Source organism: Helianthus annuus, chromosome 14, assembly GCF_002127325.2.
Source record: "Helianthus annuus cultivar XRQ/B chromosome 14, HanXRQr2.0-SUNRISE, whole genome shotgun sequence".
In the NCBI taxonomy this organism is placed as follows: Eukaryota; Viridiplantae; Streptophyta; class Magnoliopsida; order Asterales; family Asteraceae; genus Helianthus; species Helianthus annuus.
This window is the reverse complement of record NC_035446.2, coordinates 62635699-62643768: the sequence shown is the minus strand read 5'-3', so window position 1 is coordinate 62643768 and position 8070 is coordinate 62635699. Positions and strand designations below refer to the sequence as shown.

Sequence of the window (8070 nt, the reverse complement as noted above, 5' to 3'; positions counted from 1 at the left end):
TTCCATACAAAAAGCCATTATCACACTATATCAAATGTCTTATGTTAGAAAACAGATTTATAATAGGAAAATATAATTATGAGTTGTGAAAAAATTATAATCTGTTCAACAGAAAGAAATTACATAGCTTGGGTCGACTAAAAAACAAATATAAAGAAATTACATAGCTTGGGTTGATTATTATTAATTTTTTTTGAACAACCAACAAAACCATATCATCCAATAAACCCAATGGCAAAAGGCCACCCACGCCTGAGAACACAGAAGACAACACTACAACACTAGTGACCCAGCCAGCCAAAACCATTCTACCAGGTATCGTTTTTCTTTAGGTCTATCCTTGTCTAACACCATTAAGCCAGTTAGTAGCTCCATAAGAACGGCACCACAACTGAAGACATCAACCTTTGTTGTCAATTTACCTATCACTGATAACACAGATGAAAATAAAATCTAGAATCACTGGCTAGAGATAGAAACAAAATCTCGAATTACTAATAACATATGGAAACAAAATCCTGAATTCATGAACCTATAGTTTTCATTAATTTGAATATGTTAAAGTTATTATGCATTTAACATATGGAAACAAAATCTCGATTCAAAGTTTTTTACTAGACCCATGCCAAAAGTTAGTCGTTTCCATCCTACCCTTTTGTCTATATATATATATATATATATATATATATATATATATACACATATAGCGAGAGGATCATGAGAAAACTACATCTAAATGAGAAAAATAGAAAACTAACTAAAAAAGCCTAAAAGAAGCTAAAAAACATACCAAAAAAGTTTTTTTTTTTACAAATTTTTATAAAAAATCGCTATTTTTTATATAAAAAAAATTTCAAAAAAAAACTTGTACTGCACATGTGCATTATATGTGTTCTATACATGTGCATTATATCCGTATTAGTGCACATGTGCAGTACAACAATTTTTTTTTTTTTGAAAATTTTTTCCATACATAAAAAATAGCGATTTTTTTTATAAAAAATTAAAAAAAATTATATGTTTTTTAGGCTTTTTAGTTAGTTTTTGGTTTTCTCATTTAAACTAGTTTTCTCATGATCTATCCCCTATACATATATACATACATACATATAAAGAAAAAAAGATAGTAACCAGCATATTTATGGGCAACGTATCCAAACGTCCCAGCTACCCGAGTCATAATTGACTTCCCACCATCCGGGACGAGTTTCACCAGTCCAAAGTCCGAAACTTTGGCTCGAAAATCATCACCAAGTAAAATATTGGACGATTTAAGATCCCGGTCTATAAAACACTGATGAGCCAAAGTATGAAGATATTCCATACATCTAGCCACATCCAATGCAATAATTAACCTCTTTTTCCAAGAAAGTGGTTCCAATTTGAAGTTTTTTCTAATGAAATAGATGCCTACTTAATGCACCATGAGGCATATATTCATAAAAAAGAATTCTTTTGAGCCCTTCAGTTTAATACCCTAAAAGTGACACTAAATGTCTGTGTCTAACCTTTGTTAAAACTGAAATTTCTGATTCAAATTCATCTAATGCTTTGTTGCTAATCACACCAGATTCCATTCTTTTGACTGCAATTTTTGTGCCATCGTCTAACTGGCCCTTGTAAATGACCCCGAACCCGCCATGCTTGGACTTGCTCTCTTTTGCAAAGTTTTTGGTCGGATTTTTTAAAACAATTTTCATTGAGGGATTGTACTTAAGCTGAGGAGGGGAAAATTATTGTTGCTCAAATCCAACCATTTTCGTAACTGGTTTAATACGTTGGAATCTGATGTGCTGAAAACGAGGGAAATTAGGAAGGTGTAGATGAGTGTTATGGTTAAAATTTGGGTGAATGTGTGGCAGTGGTAATCTGCCATTGATGCAGAAGGTGTAACCGATGCTGCGGGAATGAGGAGAGAAGTGCACTATATGAAAGTTAGAGGAGTTCAAAACTATCTATATCCGAAAATCCGATCCGAAATATCTGATATCCGGATCGAAATATCCGAAAATTCGGATATCCGAATTTTTCGGATTCGAATTCGGATAGTGATTTTAAATTTTTTCGGATATTTTGGATATCCGAAAATATGGAAACAAAATCTCGATTCAAAGTTTTTTACTTGACCCATGCCAAAAGTTGATTGTTTCCAACCTGCCCTTTTGTCACGTCCATAATATATATATATATATATATATATATATATATATATATATGTATGTATGTATGCATAAAGAAAAAAATAGTTACCAGCATATTCAGGGGCAACGTATCTAAACGTCCCAGTTACCCGAGTCATAATTGACTTCCCACCATCCTGGACGAGATTCACAAATCCAAAGTCCGAAACTTTTGCTCAGAAATCATCGTTAAGTAAAATATTGGACGATTTAAGATCCGGGTATATAAAGCTCTGATGATAAAAAGTATGAAGATATTCCATACCACTAGCCACATCCAATGCAATATTTAACCTCCTTTTCCAAGAAAGTGGTTCCAATTTCAAGTTTTTCCAATGAAATAGATGCCTACTTAATGCACCTTGAGGCATATATTCATAAACAAGAATTCTTTCGAGCCCTTCAGTTGAATACCCTAAAAGTGACACCAAATATCTGTGTCTAATCTTTGTTAAAACTGAAATTTCTGATTCAAAAGCAACTAATGTTTTGTTGCTAATCGCACCAGATTTCATTCTTTTAACACCTATTTTTTGCCATCGTTTAACTGGCCCTTGTAAACGACCCCGAACCCGCCATGCCGAAGCTCGCTTTCTTTTGCGAAGTTTTTGGTTGCATTTTTTAAAACTTGAACCGAAATGATCATGTTTCTAGACTTGATTACAGGGGACTCACTTGAACCACTGCCAACACTAGCATGCATTTGTGTGTCATTGGCGATTGAAATCCTGGTTGTGTTATCCGAGTCAGACGGGTCTAGGGGGTGAATAACAAGTGAGCTCGGTGTTTCACTTGAGTAAGCTTTCTTCAATTTGCATAAGTAGAGACCTAATGGGACGGTTAAAAGCGCTAAACCAGCAAAAACCACAACATGAGTGAGGGACGGAACTACATTCGGTTTCTTCTACAGCTGTATAGCGGGAACGCCAACAATGCCCGCATCAACAGTACTAGGTGTAATCCCATGTGAAAATTGGCTGCTGCTGTCGGGCTGGGAATGCATGGGTGAACTGGGTTTTGGAGGAATTTTCGATGAACTCGATTGAAATAGTGGGTTCCCACATAAAACAAGTTTCATGGATGGATTGAACTTAAGCTGATGAGGGGAAAAATTATTGTTGCTCAAATCCAACCCTTTCCGTAACTGGTTTAATGCGTTGGGATCTGTTTTGCTGAAAACGAGTGAAATTAGGAAGGTGTAGATGAGTGTTATGGTTAAAATCAGGGTGAATGTGTTGCGGTGGTAAGCTGCCATTGATGTAGAAGGTGTAACCGGTGCTGTGGGAATGAGGAGAGAAGTGGTATGAAAGTTAGAGGTGTTCAAAACTATCCGTATTCGAAAATCCGATATCTGAACCCGAAATATCTGAATTTTCGGATATTTCGTATTCGGATAGTGGTTATAAATTTTTTCGGATATTTCGGATATCCAAAATATCTGAAATTTTAATTTTAATTTTTTTGGGATATCCGAATATCAAAAATATGGAAACAAAATCTCGATTCAAAGATCTTTACTTGACCCATGCCAAATGTTAATTGTTTCCAACCTGCCCTTTTGTCATGTCCACAATATATATAAAGAAAAAAGATAGTGACCAGCATATTCAGGGGTAACGTATCCAAACATCCCAACTACCTGTGCCATAATTGACTTCCCACCATTCGGGAGGAGTTTCACTAGTCCAAAGTCCGAAACTTTGGCTCGAAAATCATCGCCGAGTAAAATATTGGACGATTTAAGATCCCGGTGTTTAAAGCTCTGATGAGCCAAAGTATGAAGATATTCCATACCTCTAGCCACATCCAATGCAATATCTAACCTCTTTTTCAAAGAAAGTGGTTCCAATTTGAAGTTTTTCCAATGAAATAGATGCCTACTTAATGTACCTTGAGGCATATAATCATAAACAAGAATTCTTTCGAGCCCTTCAGTTGAATACCCTAAAAGTGACATCAAATGTCTGTGTCTAACCTTTTTTAAAACTGAAATTTCTTATTCAGATTCATCTAATGCTTTCTTGCTAATCACACCAGATTCCATTTTTTTGACTTCTTTTTTTATGCTATCGTCTAACTGGCCCTTGTAAACGACCCCGAACCCGCCATGCCCAAGCTCGCTTTCTTTTTCGAAGTTTTTGGTCGCATTTTTTATAACTTGAACCGAAATGATCATGTTTCCAGACTTGATTACGGGGGACTCACTTGAACCACTGCCAACACTAGCATGCATGTGTGTGTCATTGGCGATTGAAATCCTGTGTGTGTTATCCGAGTTAGACGGGTCCAGGGGTGAATAACAAGTGAGCTCGGTGGTTCACTTGAGTTAGCTTTCTTCAATTTGCATAAGAAGAGACCTAAAGGGACGGTTAAAGCGCTAAACCAGCAAAAACAACAAAAGGAGTGAGGAATGGAACAACATTTGGTTTCTTCTTCAGCTGTATAGCGGGAACACCACCAATTCCCGAATCACCAGTACTAGGAGTAATCCCAGGTGAAAGTTGGCTCCTACTGTCGGGCTAGGAACCCGTGGGTGAACTAGGTTTAGGAGGAATTTTCGATAAACTCGATTGAAACAGTGGGTTCCCACGTAAAACAAGTTTCATGGAGGGATTGTACTTAAGCTGAGGAGGGGAAAAATTATTGTTTCTCAAATCCAACCCTTTTCGTAACTGGTTTAATACGTTGGGATCTGTTGTGCTGAAAACGACAGAAATTAGGAAGGTGTAGATGAGTGTTATGGTTAAAATTATGTTGAATGTGTGGCGGTGGTAATCTGCCATTGATGCAGAAGGTGTAACCGGTGCTGCGGGAATGAGGAGAGAAGTAGTATGAAAGTTAGAGGTGTTCAGAACTATCCGTATCCGAAAATCCGATCCAAAATATACGATATTCGAATCCGAAATATCTAAAAATTCGGATATTCGAATTTTTCGGATAGTGATTTTAATTTTTTTTCAGATATTTCGGATATCCGCATATCGGAAAATATGGAAACAAGCAAAAACTGCAACAGGAGTGAGGGACGAAACAACATTTGGTTTCTTTTTCAGCTGTATAGCGGGAACACAACTAATGCCCGGCTCACTAGTACTAGGAGTAATCCCAGGTGAAAGTTCGCTGTTGCTGTCGGGCTGGCAACCCCTGGGTGAACTGGGTTTAGGAGGAATTTTCGATGAACATGATTGAAACAGTGGGTTCCCACTTAAAACAAGTTTCATGGAGGTATTGTACTTAAGCTGAGGAGGGGAAAAATTATTGTTGCTCAAATCCAACCCTTTTCATAATTGGATTAATAAGTTGGGATCTTTTGTGCTGAAAACGAGTGAAATTAGGAAGGTGTAGATGAGTGTTATGGTTAAAATTAGGGTGAATGTTTGGCGGTGGTAATCTGCCATTGATGCAGAAGGTGTAACCGGGGAAGCGGGAATGAGGGGAGAAGTGGTATGAAAGTTAGAAGTGTTCAAAACAATCCGTATCCGAAAATCTAATCTGAAATATCAGATATCCGAAAATTCGGATATCTGAATTTTTCGGATTCGGATTCGTATAGTGATTTTAAATTTTTTCGGATATTTGGATATCCGAAAATTTCATTTTTATATTTTTTCGGATATCCGAATATACGAACATATGGAAACAAAATCTCTATTGAAAGTTTTTTACTTGACCCATGCCAAAAGTTAATTGTTTCCAACCTGCCCTTTTTGTCACGTCCATAATATATATATATATATATATATATATATATATATATATATATATATATATATATATATATATATATATATATATATAAAGAAAAAAATAGTTACCAGCATATTCAGGTGCAACGTATCCAAACATCGCAGCTACCCGAGTCATAATTGACTTCCCACCATCCGGGACGAGTCCAAAGTCCGAAACTTTGGCCCGAAAATCATCCCAAGTAAAATATTGGACGATTTAAGATCTCGGTGTATAAAGCTCTGATGATAAACAAAAATTCTTTCGATCCCTTTAGTTGAATACCCTAAAAGTGACACCAAATGTCTATGTCTAACCTTTATTAAACAACTGAAATTTCTAATTCAAATTCAGCTAATGCTTTATTGCTAATCACACCAGATTCCATTCTTTTGATTGCAATTTTTGAGCCATCGTCTAACCGGCCCTTGTAAACGACCCTAAACCTGCCATGCCCGAGCTTGTTTTTTTTGTTTTGCAAAGTTTTTGGTCGCATTTTTTAAAACTTGAACCGAAATGATCATGTTTCCAGACTTGATTACAGGGGACTCACTCGAGCCACTAACAAAACTAGTATGCATCTGGGTGTCATTAGCGATTGAAATCCAGACTGTGTTATCCGAGTCAGACGGGTCATGGGGGTGACTAACAAGTGAGCTCGGTGGTTCACTTGAGCTAGCTTCCTTCAATTTGCATAAGTAGAAACCTAAAGGGACGGTTAACAACGCTAAACCAGCAAAAACCGCAATAGGAGTGAGGGACGGAACTACATTTGGTTTCTTCTTCAGCTGTATAGTAGGAACACCAACAATGCCCGAATCATAAGTAATAGGAGTAACCCTAGGTGAAAGTTGGCTGCTGCTGTCGGGTTGGGAACTAGTGAGTGAATTGGGTTTAGAAGGAATTTCCGATGAACTCGATTGAAACAGTGGATTCACATTTAAAACAAGTTTCATGGAGGGATTTTACTTAAGCTGTGGTGGGGAAAAATTAGTGTTGCTCAAATCCAACCCTTTTCATAACTGGTTTAATACGTTGGGATCTGTTGTGCTGAAAACGAGAGAAATTAGGAAGGTGTAGATGAGTGTTTATGGTTAAAATTAGCGTGAATGTGTGGTGGTGGTAATCAGCCATTGATGTAGAAGGTGTAACCGGTGCTGTGGGAATGAGGAGAGAATTGGTATGAAAATCCGATCCTAATGATCCGAAATCCGAATCGGAAATATCCGAAAATTCGGATATCTGAAATTGGGATATCCAAATTTTTCGGATTCGGATTCCGATAGTGATTTTAAATTTTTCGGTTATTTCAGATATCCGAAATATCCAAAAATTTAATTTTTATTTTTTTTCGGATATCCGAATATCCGAAAATATGGAACCAAAATCTCGATTCAAAGTTTTTTACTTGACCCATGCCAAAAGTTAATCCTTTCCAACTTGCCCCTTAGTCACGTTCATACTGTATATATATATATACATACATATATATATATATATATATATATATAGAGAGAGAGAGAGAGAGAGTGAGAGGGTTAAGTTCATTTTAGAATTCTAAATAACGACAGAACTTTCAGAATTCCTAATAAACAATCATTTTATATTTAAGTTTTTGTATTTAGGATCCTTTTATCATCTATTATCTGTATTTCTTTGATTACATACATGTTAAAAGTAGTTTACATATGTTTAATTGCGAAAATTATATATATATGTCATAACTAATTACATATAAGTAAAAAAACTAGTTTACATATGTGTAATTATAAAATTACATATAAAAATGATAAAATTACTCTTAAAATGTATGTAATCGTAAAAATACACATAATAAATTATAAAATTATCCTAAACATAAAAATCTATAAATAAAAAGATTGTTTATTGGGAGTTCTGCGAGTTCTGTATATATATATATATATATATATATATATATATATATATATATATATATATATATATATATATATATATATATATATATATATATATATATATATATATATATATATATTGGGCTATATAGAAAACCCTAAATATTTAAGAAACCCGGGAAACTCAAAGCTCCCGACTTTTTTTTTAAAATAACACATGTAATATACATGTTTTTAAGAGTTTTGGGCCAAAAAAATCAAAAAAGCGCCGAAAGGTTTTTTTTAAA

The 8070-nt window shown here is 35.3% G+C and overlaps 1 pseudogene; it reads right to left on the bottom strand.

Moving 5' to 3' along the window:
* Positions 1-273: 273 nt before the first annotated feature.
* LOC110882658 lies at positions 274-4413 on the bottom strand (annotated as a pseudogene).
* Between the last annotated feature and the right edge of the window lie 3657 nt (positions 4414-8070).